The sequence below is a fragment of the Malaclemys terrapin genome, chromosome 8 (assembly GCF_027887155.1).
Source record: "Malaclemys terrapin pileata isolate rMalTer1 chromosome 8, rMalTer1.hap1, whole genome shotgun sequence".
In the NCBI taxonomy this organism is placed as follows: Eukaryota; Metazoa; Chordata; order Testudines; family Emydidae; genus Malaclemys; species Malaclemys terrapin.
In genome coordinates this window covers 59,172,655-59,188,982 of record NC_071512.1, presented here as the reverse complement: position 1 = coordinate 59,188,982, position 16,328 = coordinate 59,172,655, and the positions used below count along the sequence as shown (strand labels likewise).

General features: G+C 40.2%; 1 pseudogene; it reads right to left on the bottom strand.

Annotated features, from left to right (window-relative positions):
* Window positions 1-16,328, bottom strand: part of LOC128842456 (iron-sulfur cluster assembly enzyme ISCU-like) — a 170,096-nt pseudogene that overhangs the window by 131,357 nt on the left and 22,411 nt on the right.

The window sequence follows — 16,328 nt, the reverse complement described above, 5'->3', positions numbered from 1 at the left end:
TCTGTCCTCACCCTCAGACATTGTGCTCAGAATATTAACATTCAATATTTTATGTATTAGTATAGCAACAACCCTTGGTTCAGAATCAAAGCAACTGGAAATTGAGAGGCCTATCCAATCTGTTCAGTTTAGAAGCTTTAAATTCTGTCAGTTGTGCCTCCTGAAGCATGGCCATGTCAACATTCTCTTTGTTTAAGCATTGACTATAGATCTCTCTTTTAATAGCGTTATTAAAACCCCTTATATCTGAGGAGACAATTATCAGAGCGATCATTGTTAAAATATACCAGATAAAAATATAAAGTCACTTTGTGAGTAAATGAGAAACTGCTAATTTTCCTGAGCAGCATACAGTTCTTGCGTATGCAAGCAACCAAAGTTACATAATCTGGGGTAGGGTGTCATCTCCCAGTACATATTCTGCAGGGTGGGAAGGAAATTCCCAGCATGGAAGGGTAACATGGGGGAGGCAGAAGTAGGAATTAACTAATGGAAAACATAATGGAGAGAGAAATATTCATTAGTACCATACAATCAAGAAGAATCTGTTTAATAAAAAATACCCAGAGAGGGCAGCTGGATCAGGTGAAACTTAGGCTTGGTCTACACTGGGAGGACGGGGGGAAATCAATCTAAATTACGCAACTTCAGCTACGTGTCTTCTCTGTGGTGTCTTCGACTGCTGACGCTCCCCCGTCGACTCTGCCTATGCTTCTTACTCCGGTGGAGTACCGGAGTCGACAGGAGAGCACTCGGCAGTCGATTTATCGTGTTTTCACTGGACGTGATAAATCGACCCCTGCTGGATCGATCGCTCTGGAGGTAAGTGTAGACATGCCCTTAGAGATCCTCAGTCCCTAGGGCCCCAAACAGAACTACTAAAGTAATCACCAATAGAACATTGACACATTAGTCCATAAGAAAGCACCATCTAATAAAGCAATGATAGATTTTACATTGATGCTCCTTTCCCATGAGTTAAGGCAATAGAAAGTACATTAATAGTGACCCTTTAAGGAGGAACTAACATATCAATATCAACTGGAGCCTATCAACTTGTTTAGAACAGCCATATCAAATCTTAGAGAGCAATATATAAATTCAATATGCTTGGATTATCCCCTAGGATGTCTCCTCTTGCAGGGAGGAGTTTGCAGATTGAGGTACTTTTCTGCTTCCTGAGGTAAACTGAATAATATTATCTTGCCATTCTTAATATGGAGCACTGGTGGGTATTTAATAAAATACGTTGAGTCCATCTTCCTGCCCAATTGTTTCACTTAGTCAAAAGCTGCCTTCATTGAAATCACAGCACAGGCATAATCTTGGGGGAGGCGGGGAAATCAATATTTTAATTGTTAGTTCTCCCCATAACCTTTTTTCCCCCTCTGGACTTCTGCAGTATAAGCTCCTTTGTGGTATATTTCAGGAACTTCACAGTCAGTGCTTGAGGCCAACCTCCCAGAGCTGGTTTAGGAACAACGGTCAGGTGTGCCCATTCCATATCAAAATAGACATTTACCAGCAGATTCAACAACTTAGTTAGTTTAGGGATGAATTCAAAGGGTTTACCTTTCTCTTTTCCCTCAAATAATCCCCAAATCCTGATATTACATCATGGTGAGTGGCTTTCTAGCTCAATCAGCTTGGTCTGAATAGTCTTGATATAATTAGTTCTTCATAACATGTAATTTGTCCTCTTTGAAATCATCTCCCACTTCAGAAATTCTGTATTCTGATTCACCATCCATGTGGAAAAGTTTATAGTGCACTCCAAATCTCAGTCATGGTGGTCTGTAGGGTGGGAACTGTTGATTTAATTTCAACAGTATCTGTGGCGATCTGTTGTACTACAAGAATTAGCTGTGTTCCATCAGGATCAGGCACCATTTTGTTTGTGGAAGGGGAGGCAGATTTCTTTTTTCAGTACTTTTGTATTCAGAAGATATAGAGCTATAGGTCATCTTCTGAGATTCCAGTAGTCAGGCACAATATTTCTTGAGATTAGATGGTAGGATCTTTGGGGATTTCCTGCAGGCCTCCTTAGCACTCAACCAACCTGAATCCATCTTGGTCACAGCAACGATGTCCCTGGGATTACCTACTTTAATTTTCACATTAGCCACCTGCAGGAACCCATCAGTCACATGGAGCAGATAGGTTTCAGAGTAACAGCCGTGTTAGTCTGTATCCGCAAAAAGAAGAACAGGAGTACTTGTGGCACCTTAGAGACTAACAAATTTATTGGAGCATAAGCTTTCGTGGACTACAGCCCACTTCTTCGGATGCATATAGAATGGAACATATATTGAGGAGATATATATACACACATACAGAGAGCATAAACAGGTGGGAGTTGTCTTACCAACTCTGAGAGGCCAATTAATTAAGAGAAAAAAAACTTTTGAAGTGATAATCAAGCTAGCCCAGTACAGACAGTTTGATAATAAGTGTGAGAGTACTTACAAGGGGAGATAGAGTCAATGTTTGTAATGGCTCAGCCATTCCCAGTCCTTATTCAAACCGGAGTTGATTGTGTCTAGTTTGCATATCAATTCTAGCTCTGCAGTCTCTCTTTGGAGTCTGTTTTTGAAGTTTTTCTGTTGTAATATAGCCACCCGCAGGTCTGTCACTGAATGACCAGACAGGTTAAAGTGTTCTCCCACTGGTTTTTGAGTATTTTGATTCCTGATGTCAGATTTGTGTCCATTAATTCTTTTGCGTAGAGACTGTCCGGTTTGGCCAATGTACATGGCAGAGGGGCATTGCTGGCACATGATGGCATATATCACATTGGTAGATGTGCAGGTGAACAAGCCCCTGATGGTATGGCTGATGTGATTAGGTCCTATGATGATGTCACTTGAATAGATATGTGGACAGAGTTGGCATCGGGCTTTGTTACAAGGATAGGTTCCTGGGTTAGTGGTTTTGTTCAGTGATGTATGGTTGCTGGTGAGTATTTGCTTTAGGTTGGGGGGTTGTCTGTAAGCGAGGACAGGTCTGTCTCCCAAGATCTGTGAGAGTAAAGGATCATCTTTCAGGATAGGTTGTAGATCTCTGATGATGCGCTGGAGAGGTTTTAGTTGGGGGCTGAAGGTGACAGCTAGTGGTGTTCTGTTATTTTCTTTGTTGGGCCTGTCTTGTAGGAGGTGACTTCTGGGTACTCGTCTGGCTCTGTCAATCTGTTTTTTCACTTCAGCAGGTGGGTATTGTAGTTTTAAGAATGCTTGATAGAGATCTTGTAGGTGCTTGTCTCTATCCGAGGGATTGGAGCAAATGCGGTTATATCTTAGAGCTTGGCTGTAGACAATGGATCGTGTGGTGTGTCCTGGATGGAAGCTGGAGGCATGTAGGTAAGTGTAGCGGTCAGTAGGTTTCCGGTATAGGGTGGTATTGATGTGACCATCGCTTATTAGCACAGTAGTGTCCAGGAAATGGACCGCTTGTGTGGATTGATCTAGGCTGAGGTTGATGGTGGGATGGAAATTATTGAAATCATGGTGAAATTCCTCAAGGGCTTCTTTTCCATGGGTCCAGATGATGAAGATGTCATCAATGTAGCGCAAGTAGAGTAGGGGCGTTAGGGGACGAGAGCTAAGGAAGCGTTGTTCTAAGTCAGCCATAAAAATGTTGGCATATTGTGGGGCCATGCGGGTACCCATAGCAGTGCCGCTGACTTGAAGGTATATATTGTCCCCAAATGTGTAATAGTTGTGGGTGAGGACAAAATCACAAAGTTCAGCCACCAGGTTAGCTGTGACATTATCAGGGATACTGTTCCTGATAGCTTGTAGTCCATCTTTGTGTGGAATATTGGTGTAGAGGGCTTCTACGTCCATAGTGGCCAGGATGGTGTTTTCTGGAAGATCACCGATGGATTGTAGTTTCCTCAGGAAGTCAGTGGTGTCTTGAAGATAGCTGGGAGTGCTGGTAGCGTAGGGTCTTAGGACAGAGTCTACATAACCAGACAAGCCTGACTCTATCTCCCCTTGTAAGTACTCTCACACTTATTATCAAACTGTCTGTACTGGGCTAGCTTGATTATCACTTCAAAAGTTTTTTTTCTCTTAATTAATTGGCCTCTCAGAGTTGGTAAGACAACTCCCACCTGTTTATGCTCTCTGTATGTGTGTATATATATCTCCTCAATATATGTTCCATTCTATATGCATCCGAAGAAGTGGGCTGTAGTCCACGAAAGCTTATGCTCTAATAAATTTGTTAGTCTCTAAGGTGCCACAAGTACTCCTGTTCTTCTTTTTATGGAGCAGATAGAGAACCTATAATACTGTATTCAATTATATGGTCCACAACAATATTTATAGCTACTAGTTGACAGTTTTCTTTGAACTTGAGAGAATCCTCACTTTCCTTTCTAGAGTGGATTAAAATAATTCTGATATTATGGCTCTACTGTTGTTTATCTTAAATCATGCCATCCTTTACATTACTTGACTTTTAGTCAAGGTTTTAAGCCCGTCTTTGTTTCAGCTGTTAAATTCCTCTTGTTGAATAGCCTGCATGTCCACTCAATTGAACTTGTTTTTCAAGTCTCTGCTCAGTGTTCTAGCCCTGTAAGAGGATTTGCGTCACAGTTAACAAGAACTTCATAAAAATAATCCAAAAATCCACAAGGCCAAGATCTACCCATGACTGATACCAAAGTAGATGCCATTCATATTACATAGTATAGATCTTTATATTATGCTAACCTCTCCTTGCATGCTCTGATCAGCAGTGAAATAGTTAATTTTGACATTTAAGTCAACAGCCCACTGTGAGGAATGGGAGAAGTTCACACCTTTGATGTTGTTTCAGGCAGACATTACCACACTAGTTTACACTTGATTCACATTTGGAAGAGTTTGAGGCTTAGATTTGGCAGCACACTAGATGGTAAGCACAATGAGAAGTACGCTCACCAAGGCAAAGCAAATCAGATCAGTGACTCCAGTAATGACGTGATAACTTAGTAAGATGACATCTTTCAAAAATCCTGCATGAATGAGGAGCCTGCAGAGCAAAGAAATCCAGCCTTTTGTCTTGTATGTATGCTGTATATTGTTTAGAGTTGTGCTAGCCAATAATTGTAAAACCCATGTAAAGTTTTAGCTGAATCTGTCCTTGGGGCCAGCAGCTCTTTTGAGACATCTGACTGCAAAGTCAGCTAGCTCCACCCACCCAAAGTGCTTTGATCTTCAGGTGACATGTCTGTTCGGATCTTCTCCAAAAAGGAATTTACATGGTATATAGCATTTCTTATAGACTTAAATTGACATTTCCTCATTGTTAGGATGATTTCAACATGTTGCTCTACCAAGAAGAAAAATGCCATTTTTGATGTTCTTGCTATGAAAAAAATACCATCGCCAATATGCCCAAGAACACATCGACCTTAATGTTTGTTTAATTGTAGTGAAACTTAATCCATGTTCTACATAACTGCACCTTGGCAAAGTATAGTATTAGACATTTGCACAATGAAATTTTTAAATGAGCTGCCTGCTTACTGCAGATAAGTTTGTCCTTAATCAGCATACAAAATAACTGAAAACCACTGAACATGTGCGTTATGAGTTAAAAACACTTTAACCTTTGCATATTGTCCCGTAGAAGCAGGAAAGTTTCAGGATTCAGGACATGGTAGGATATTCTGTATGTTCTCTACTGCAAATTCTTAGAAAAAGGAAGATGCAGAGTGGTGAAGAAGCCCTGTGTTAATTTGTTTTCCTGCATCTGGTTTGCAATATTACTAAGACATGCCAAGACATAGAGTTGAGAAAATATGGGACAGATCAACTTGAAGAACCCACGGCACAATAGTGAAGAATCTTAAGATGCTGTGAAGTTAGAATAGGTTCATGCTACCAAAACTATGACCTCAGGTTTATGGTTCAGACTGTCGTATCAATAGTTTTCAATACTAAAAGAACAGAAAACCATTATGCAATGGACGCAACTTTGGGTCCAAAATAAAGAAGGCCTTTTGAGGTTAGCGAAGTTTGAGAGATCCATGCATCCATTCTTTGAAGTGAAGTTGTGGTACTGTATGGTTATGAAGATGTTTAGGGAGACATAACAAACCTCATCACACTAATGAGGCACTTAGCTATGCATTACCCTCAGAGGCTTTAATCGTGGTACTAGATTGTGGCTTAAACTCTATAACAGCGCTCTTATTAGTGCAGGGTCAAGTTTCCTCAACTCCCTGTCTTGTTCCTCACTTTTAATCTTGCTTTTACATACAACACTTCATCTATGCTATGCAATACAAAGCCCTAGAGCACTCATATGTGTACAACTGCATAATATGTTCAACTGAAGTCAAGGACATTAGTATTGGCCATGAGACAGCTACAATAAATGTAGGTGGAAAGCAAAATAGCATTTTTCTTTCTAAGTTAATTTTCTGTACACAGTATAATAGCACCAGTTAGCATATGCCAACAACATCCAATATATGTATAACAGTGTCGGTACTTGTACCAAACAGTGATCTGTTAACTTTGGAATAGTAGACAAGCATTTACTATTCCCCATTGGTTAGCTTAAAAGATTTTTCCATCCTCAGAAGCTCTTTCAAGTGTTACTTGTTTTCAGATGGGAAGTTCAACACACAGGACTCTTCAGGAGCTGTATTTGACACACATGAGCTTTAGAGCATGAAAATGCAGCAGGCAGGTTTCTAAAATGGAGTCTTATTGATGTTCTAAATGATATTGAACCTCCAAGGGTATGTCATTCTATATTAAATAAGCTATACAAATACCTACTCTTGTTTTATAATCCCCTTTTAAAAACTTTAGAAGACACTTTCTAAATTTGTCATCTTCCATTTGGTAAGTTCTATTTTTTGTAATCATAATTAACATGGCTTGACTCTCCTCTCACACCAGTGTAAGTCACAAGTGGCTCCACTAAAGTCAATGGAGTTAAAGATCTCGAGGATAAAGTTTTGTAAAGTGTGTGTGATGTTCTGTACCTCATAGGAACACCCTACACCCCCCATGTTCATCCTTATAATATGATTGTGTGGTATCTAATGCAAAGTTATCATGTCGGGTGTCTACAGAAGGCTCATGGTGTACTGAGTATTGTTGTTATGGTAATGTTATAGTAATCGTTTTTATAGTAATGTTATAGGTTTTTTTCATGTATATAGTTATGAGGCTGAAAATGTGTCCTCATGGCTTAAAGCAAGCCCGGGCAAAAAAAACTCTCCAGAAGCAGAGGGCAGTTCACACCTCATCAGGGCATGTATGGAACAAACCCAGGCCAGCCTCACAAGAACAAAGGACACTGTGCTAGGCAACAATATATCTGTTGGACTCTCGAGTGAGTCACCCCCCTTCCTTTGGTCAGTTTGGGACTGTGATGGGGTAATGCTCACCTGATTCGGAAGGGGTGTGAGGCAAAGCCAAGAGGGAAGAAAGTACATGATAAAAGGAAGAGAAGTTTGCCATGCTCTTCCTCTCTCTTCCACCTCCATCTACAGCCATCACCATCAAGCAACTGAAGTGCTGATCAAAGGGGAGAGCCTGGCTGAAGGGCAACCAGCCAGCCTGTTGTGAGAAGCATCTAAGTTTGTAAGGGCACTGAAAGCGTTAAGATCAGCTTAGAATGCATTTTGCTTTTACTTCATTTGACCAAAACCGACTTGTTATGCTTTGACTTATAATCACTTAAAATCTACCTTTGTAGTTAATAAGTCTGCTTTTTTATTCTACCTGAGGCAATGCGTTTGGTTTAAAGCGTGTCAGAGACTTCCCTTGGGATAACAAGCCTCGTGCATATCAATTTCTTTGTTAAATTGACAAACTCATATAAGCTTGGAGTGACCAGCAGACATAACTGGACACTGCAAGTCGGAGATTCCTAGGGTTGTGTCTGGGACCAGAGATATTGACTAGTGTCATTCGGTTGCACAATCCAAGGAGCAGCTTACATGCTAGAGGCTGTGCGTGAACAGCCCAGGAGTGGGGGTTCTCACAGCAGAGCAGGTAAGGCTGGCTCTCAGAGTCAAGGATTGGAGTGACCTAGCAGATCACCAGTCCAGATAACACCAGAAGGGAACATCACACTGTGCAAGTTATTTTGACTCCCAAATCACAAAGGGTATGTCTAAGCAGCAATTAAACACCCACAGCTGGCCTCAGTCTCTTGGGGCTCAGGCTGAGGCCCTGTAAAATTGCAGTGCACACGTTCAGTCTCAGGTTGGAGCCCAGGCTCTGGGACCCAGGGAGGCGGGTAGGGTGACCAGAGGTCCCAATTTTCTAGGGACAGTCCCGATATTTGGGGCTTTATCTTATACAGGTGCCTATTACCTCCCACCCCCATCCTGATTTTTCATACTTGCTGTCTGGTCACCCTAGAGACGGGGGAGGGTGGGTGTCCCAGAAAAAGTGCACTGCAATGTTACAGCCCTGCAAGCCCAATTTAGTTGACCCGGGCCAGCCAGGGGTGCTTAATTGCTCTGCAGACATACTCTAAGATGCTTTTGAAAAAGTTTATATTTATTCTACAGATTGCCAGGACACTTCAGTACAACTGTGTTCAGAGGAGTTTACCAAGTGCCTTGGTCTACACTTTCAGGGAAATCCTATCTTTTCAAAATGTACATCTTGCTAGACAAAAGTCATGGTAGAATGGATTAAGGTTGAGTGCACATATTTAATTTAGGGTAAAATACATTACAGGGATGAGCAGTTATTCTAAAATAAACAAACATTCTCAACTGAGAAAGTCAGGTAGATTAAACATTTAAAATAAAATCAAAGCAGTTAAAGTATGGAAATCCACATTTAAGGCACTCTACCATGCAGTGATGCTGTGCAATAACCATACAATGGTTATTGGATGGATATTGGTGCTTGTGGTCCCAGATTAAATAAACTTGCCTTCCATACACACAATTTTCCCCTGTGGGGTGCCTGCAACAGGGTTTTGGAGTAAACAGGGATACTGTGCATTTTTGTTTGTTTTTTATACCCTAAATTACTAATATGTACTAAACCTTAACTGCATCTTAACATTAGTGTCTAGGAATTTCCTTGTTTTTTTAAAGAAAAACAGAAACATGAATACTAAATTAACTCAAAAGTGATTATTGCCATATAATATTTCTAATTTAAAAGTATGCTTTAAAAGCCTTAATTCTTTCTCTTTTTTTTATTGAGTTTTTTTTAAACATTTTAGCTTTGGGGGCCAGACTCACCAGTAAAATGTAGCTGCTGTATGCCACTCTGGAGCAGTACAAAGTAGCAGAACATACTAGATTTACAGGTATTATGCAACATCGGACACTTTAAAGCAAGTTGAGCATTTAGCCTACTTCCCTCCCTTCTACGTCCGCCTGTGTACACAAACCCCAATTTCCCCCTCTCCTTTTCTCCATGTTTCCATGCACACAACTACTCACAGTTGTCTTCTTTAGTTAGCCAACACAACAATGTAATTGATTGAATACTTCACCCTCACCACTCTTTATCTTACTCCACTGATAAGGAGTGAGAATAACTGAAAAGTGGCTGAACAGAAAATGTGTGCACGTCTACTAGAGCTGGTCAACATTTTTCATTTGAGAAAATTCCATGAGCAAATGGCCTGTTTACAAAATGAAAGTTTTTATGCATTTTTTTTATTTTATAATTTCAATGAAAAACCAAAAACTTCTTACATTTTCAGCTGTTCACTGAAGAATTAACATGACTGTTTTGTTCTTCAGAAATTCAGGAAAGAAATGCTTTTTCTGACCAGCTTAAATTTTTATTCATTTTATGTACTTCTATAGAGCGCATGCACGCACACATGTTCCTGGTCATTACTGTAGCATCTGAGCACCACAAACATCTTGTCTTAATACCGCTACCTTAAAAAAACATATTGAGGATAATCATCTATTTCCAAAAGGGAAACTTTGATACAAAGAGATTAAGGGCTTGTCTACATAAGAATACTTACCTGTATAGTATCCAGTAAAACTCTGCACGTGAACATATTTATCCTGGAAGAAGAGGGCTCTTCCCCTCCCCAATCAGGGACGGCTCCAGGCACCAGCGCAGTAAGCGTGTGCTAGGGGCGGCCTGCCAGTTACCATGAGGGCGGCATGCCTGCGGGAGGTCCGCCGGTCCCGCAGTTTCGGCGGCAATTCGGCAGTGGGTATGCTGAAGGCACGGGACCGGCGGACCTCCCACAGGCATGCCGCCGAATCCGCGTTACCACCGGACCTCCCGCAGGCATGCTGATGAAGGCTGACTGACTGCCGTGCTTGGGGTGGCAAAATACATAGAGCCGCCCCATCTCCAATTTAGCTTAAATCCTGTTAAAGAAGCATCAGGTGAATGGGAAAAGAGTACTCTTATTGCAGGATAAGAGTGTTCACAACTGAGAGTTTTACTAGTATAACTATCCTGATAGCTAGGCCACTAATTTTCCCCACTTATTCAAGCCCTAAGAGATTTGTTGAATGTCACAGGTGGTGGAGTCGACCTACAACATCATGATGCCATTTTGACAGTGCTACTTTCTAAAGCAGAAATGTGCTTCAAAAGTAAGTCTACTCTGGGTTGTCTACACCTAAAATGCTATAGCAGCACAGTTGCAATGCTGCAGCATGTCACTACCTATACTGATGGGAGGGGTGATCCCATTAGCGGCATAAGTAATCCATCTCCACAAGAGGCAGTAGCTGGATGGAAGGATTCTTCTTTCTTCACATAGGGATTTAGGTCAGTGGAACAACACACCTGACCAACATAGTTAAAACTACTTTTCCAGTATAGACCAGGCCTCAGTGGATGCAGAGGTGGTGATGCGGGCAAAAATAAAATAATAAAAAAAAACCCAGAAAATTACCCAAGGAGACACTCTTGATAAAAATACTGCCACTATTGAGGAGAACAGGGATTATGGAGGAAAATGTTTTAACGGGAGTATAGCTAAAAAGGAATGGATGCAGTGGGTGCCAGGAACTACAAGAAGAAACTCATGAGCTTAGCGAGCTTAAAGAGATTTTGTATTTCACAGTTACTGTTTTTTCCTCCTGTATATGCATGGTTAGGAACACAAACAATTAAAAGAAACAAACAAGATGGCGTGAAAAGTAGTCTTAGCCTGTATTAGAAATGTGATCTCACACACTTTCCAGCTGCAAACATCCAACATGATCAAATAAAGGAAAACAAGGTTTGTCGCCTACCACCACATATCATGCCTTTCAATCCTTTCTTGTTTAAACACTATTTGTATTCCGCTGTACATTTCAGGTGTTCATGTAACTGTAGATTTACTGTTACAGATACAATGCCAAAGGTTCAAAAAGTCTGAACGATTTCAAGGCCTAAACATATCTGTTGCAATGTTAGACTATTAACAAACTAGTAAGTCAGGCGCCATTATTAACCCAGATGATTTTGCTCAGCAAGCACCATGATTAGTGTCTCTCAGAAAGCTAATATGTCAAGCACAATAGTTACTGTATTTCAAAACTTGATCTGTCAGACTCACGGATATTCATTGCAACTGATAGCTTTTCAAGAGGATGGTTAGTGTGCAGCTATTAAGCATTCACTTGCCAACAGTGAAGCCCAAAATTCCCACCCTTCAGCAACAAAGCACAATAAAGCAGCATAATCAAAGGCATGGAGCCCAATCCTGACACCCTTATTGACCCTGATTTCAATGAAACTTGTTGAATAAGGTACTCCTCATTGTAAGTAAGGGTGTCTATAATAAGGAGGAACCTTTTGCCATGCCTAAAGCAGGCATTCCTCTGCTTTTTAACTAGGAACTTTGTTTAGGTGGTCAAATAGCGCTTGACAATGAAAAATTATCCTTACTAGCATGACTATATTTAAACAGCTATTTTATTCTATATGACAGATAGATAGTGCAATCAATAGGCAGATCCCGAAGTCCCTGCACAGTCTGATTGTCCAAGAAAAGCTTGTTTCATTTCAGTACATTGAGTTAGAGTTGGTTCTTAATTTTCTCTTACCCCATCCCTAGTTGCTGTCCTTTCGTAACTGAGAAACCAAAGCAGATTTATTCCATCCCAAAGAGGACTTGATTAGGCCCTAATGCAAAGAATAGAGGTTAAAATTAATCCTAAAGGGGTACAAAAGAGAAGACTTATCACTGAAAGATATAACAGCATTCAAAAGAAAGCAGGAAACTCTCATTACAACAGAATAGTCTTCCTTTTCCTATAGGGTTGCTTACTAACTTTAGGTTATTTTACAGAAACCTTTGTATTTATGTTTTTTTTTATTTATGTAATGAAGTGGGATGTTTGTGACAATTAGCATCTCTTCCACACAGAACAATAATTTTAAAAAAAGTAATTTACCCTGACCACCAGCAGAACTCAAATTCCCCTTCACACAGAGCTTAATGGAACAGAAACTTAATTGAAATATAAAGTAAACATATATCTTTAAAAATAAAACAGAAGGATATATTTAAAGTCAGAAGATTGCATGGACTTTTTAAGCAAGCAGTGGTTCATATTCTGGGGAGAAAATGTATAATAAATGGAGCAGGTTTTGAACAATATAGAAAGCTCCTACAGCAATTTGCCTTTCCAAATTTTGAAAAGATGCTTTATTCATCCATCATGAAACTATATTTGGAGTATTTTTTTACACTTATACTATACATTCTCTTAAACAAATATAGTTGACAATATTTACAAAAGAAAATTACACTTTAATAATCCTGGGATTGATTCATGTTTGGAAAAGTAAAAGCCTCAAGTCAAAAGGACAATAATAATAATAATAATAATAATAAAGTTTATAAACATTTGTAAACCTCTGTTTATGAGATTATAAAAAAGGTCTAGTGTTCTTTACAAGTTTAGAACAGTATTTGGTTGCTCAATTTTGTAATGTAAAGGTCTTGCAAAGAAGGTCAAATTTGTTCATTAAGACACATATAGAGAAATCTCTTGAAAGGTGACAGTTTATAATGCTACTTTGCACTGCACTGTTAAGACTGAATTTGGAATACTGGGGGCAAATACAAATAATCAATAGATTTGATGTTAATGGGAGTTTTGTATAAAAAGCATGCAGGATTGGGCCCCAAAATCTCCATTTTTATATCCCATACAATAATCATCATCCTACCTCAAATATTGTTATGTAGTTGTTTTATTTAGTTCAGGTACTAACACAATCTAATGGATTAGAAGATTAATAGTTGATTGCCACTTTTCAGACTTCAAGTCCTCCCCTGGTAACCAGCTGGGATCAGGAAGAAAGTGGCTCCTACAGTGTAGTGTTGAAGAACTAAACCTTTTTACTTTCACTGTTGGCCATTTCATTCTTAGATTTCAGTCAACCAACTTCTTATGCAATGCTGTCAATTTACCATTGAATACCTACAGGATTACTAAAAACAACATAATGTATTAGAAAATAAATGTGTCTTTTGGCCAACTCACCAGGCCAATGCATCGTGTAACATTCCCAGCAGCACCAAGATTTCACTCCCTTTTCTTCCATGTTGAATTTTATTTCTTTAAAACAAAACCATTCAACAGATGAGCCAACTCCTTCCCGACCCCCCTCCCCACAGCAGGCAACTACCCACTTGTAAGTATCCTTCTCAACTGAGAAAACTGTTGCCCTACTATTTAAGCCTGCAGGCCTGGGGTCCTACCACCTGATCCCTGGCCTCAAACACTTCACTTGGGAGGCAGCTAATCAGTCAGAGATGGGGCTAACCCCAACTCTCTTAAAGGGCCAGCCTGCCCTTTGACAGGGCCCTAAGAGATTTTAAATTAATTACAATCATTCTAAAACATGTAATGGGATTGTAAAGTGATGTTAATCCTGAATCTAAATGTGCTGTCTGTGAAATATGTTGTTTTTTTTCTTTTACTCACCTAAGCTGCCAAATCTTCTCAGTCACGTACATTGGATGGCAAAAATGAGTTATGTCATGTGAATGACAGCAGGATAAGGCCCATAAAATTTGATACGTGTCACAGAAAGCACCTGTAGAGTGAATTAAAGACACAGAGGCAATTCATTGTTTCCACCTTCCAGCCAATAAAATAAAATAAACAGGAAGACAAGGAGAACATGCTTTATTCCATCAAAATTTAATTGTACCATTATTTTATCTAGCTCTTTACAGGCCTAGATAATAATCTTTTCAGATGCGTGTCTGCCAGATAAAATCAATCATTAATTTATAATATATGATATGTAACCTGGTTCTCTCCCAACCATCAGTTACTGAAATTACAGCAAGAAACTAAACCATAAATATTATATGCTGTCTCTTCAAAGTGCTTGTAATGCTTACAGCTATTAATCAACTTGCCTCCTTTGTTGATTGTAGTGGTCTGATTTAGTTGTGTCTATTAATTGTTTGTTTGGCATCAAGACCTTAGCATTAAAAATCAACAGATGCAATTGATGCAAATACTAATGGTACCTGGAGCCTGGTTTATGCTGAGCACTTCAGTTTTCTATTTCTGACTTGGGAGAAAGCGGCCAGTGGAGTAGTTTTGAAATCTAAATAAACAAACAAACAAACAAAAATTACATCCGGAGAAAGCAATGAAACTTAGACAGCAAAGGGGTCACAGAACCACAGCTGTGCAATATACAGGTCTGTACTAGGTTGGCTCCACCAGCTAGAGAGGGAAGTGTTTTTCATTACATTAGAAGATAGGTGCAGAATAGTGCCTACAGTGACTGGAGAGGGAGGATTTGGGTTCAGTGCCAGAACAGAGAAAACTATGAACTCCTATGTAACCACAGATTTGTGACTGCATAAAAACGTAAGGGAGTCTTTTTTAAAAGGGCCCTCAGGGAGTCAGATACACATTTCCCAGTTGACTTTTAACAAGAGTTGGATGCTTAATTCCCCTAGGCCTTCTTTGAAAATGCCAGTGTGAGAGCTGTTATTTTTCATAGTTAGATTCACAGGGCCTGAGTCTCATTTTACAGTACTCCGGCAATGTGACGCAGCCATAAAGTGGGCAAAAGTAACAGTTGCATACACTTTTAGGCCTTGTACACTGCCAGTGCAGTACAAAGGGGCATTAGTATAAATGAGAATCTCCCATAGAGTTTAAGGCCAGAAGGGACTGTTATGATCTAGTCTGATCAGCTGCACAATACATGCCATAGAACCTCAGCTGACTTGGGAGAAAGCAGCCAGTTATTCCTAAAATCCAATAACTTGGTTGAACTAGATCTTTTACAAAGACATCCAATCTTGCCTTAGAGACTCTGTGTGATAGAGAATGTACCACTTTCTTGGTAAGTAGTTCCAATGGTTAAATTACCCTCCTAGTTAAGGATCTTATTTCCAGTTTGAACTTTGCTGACTTTATTATTATTACAGCTACCCAAGGCCTAATCAGGATTGGAACCCCATTGGATGAGGTACTGTACATACATAAAGGGAAACCGAGACAAACACAGAGCCTGCGTGAAACACTTTAGAATTTGAAAAGAAACAGAAAGAAAAGCAGATGAAGGGTGAGGTAAAGGGCTACAACTTTCAAGCAAAAAAGCCATACCACCAGTTGGCACTTGTTCTGTTTGATCCATGTCCCTTTTTTGGTACTGATTTGTTCACAGGTTTATTTTACTTATATTACAAAAGCTCAGTATCATGTGTATATTTTTCCTGGGGACAGTTTTGGGTGGAATGGGGAAAGGGAAGAGGTTATGGGGACGGGGCAGGGGAAATGAATGCGGTGGGAGGAGGAGGAGGGCACTGGGCAGGAAGAGTGGTGTTGGGTGGCTAAAGGCTGGGATTCAGGGGACCAACAAGCAATGGCAATTCAGCACATGGAGTAGGGGGAATAAGGAGGAGTCCAGGTTTCAGGGAATGATGATGTCAGGGGGCTGTGCAGACTCCTTTCGGCTGCTGACACCCATGTGGAAGGGGAAAGGAAGCTGCTGGTTCTGATGCCCTAATAGGCTTCCTCTGGGTTTTATGTGTTTGTAGGAGTGAAAAGCCCTGACCTACCCTCTGAAACCATGGCTTAGCAAATGCTGGCTTGTTTGGGAAGGGTGCACCCTGGCTCTGGGATCTCCATAATTCACCCCTGTGAGCTCCTCCAGGACTTCTGGTAGGGTTAAGAAGGTGGTAAGAGAGAGCACAGGACCACAAAGATTAGGCCACTATTCTAATCCTCCTCTACAACTAATCCTCCTGGCTAGTATCACTTGTGCTAAAGAAGAATCTCCACTAATTCCTATGATACATGGTTGGGCACTTGTGATTGCTTCCATTAGAAGACTATGGTGTGCATGCACACACACACACACACACACACTGACACAAGCCAGTTCATC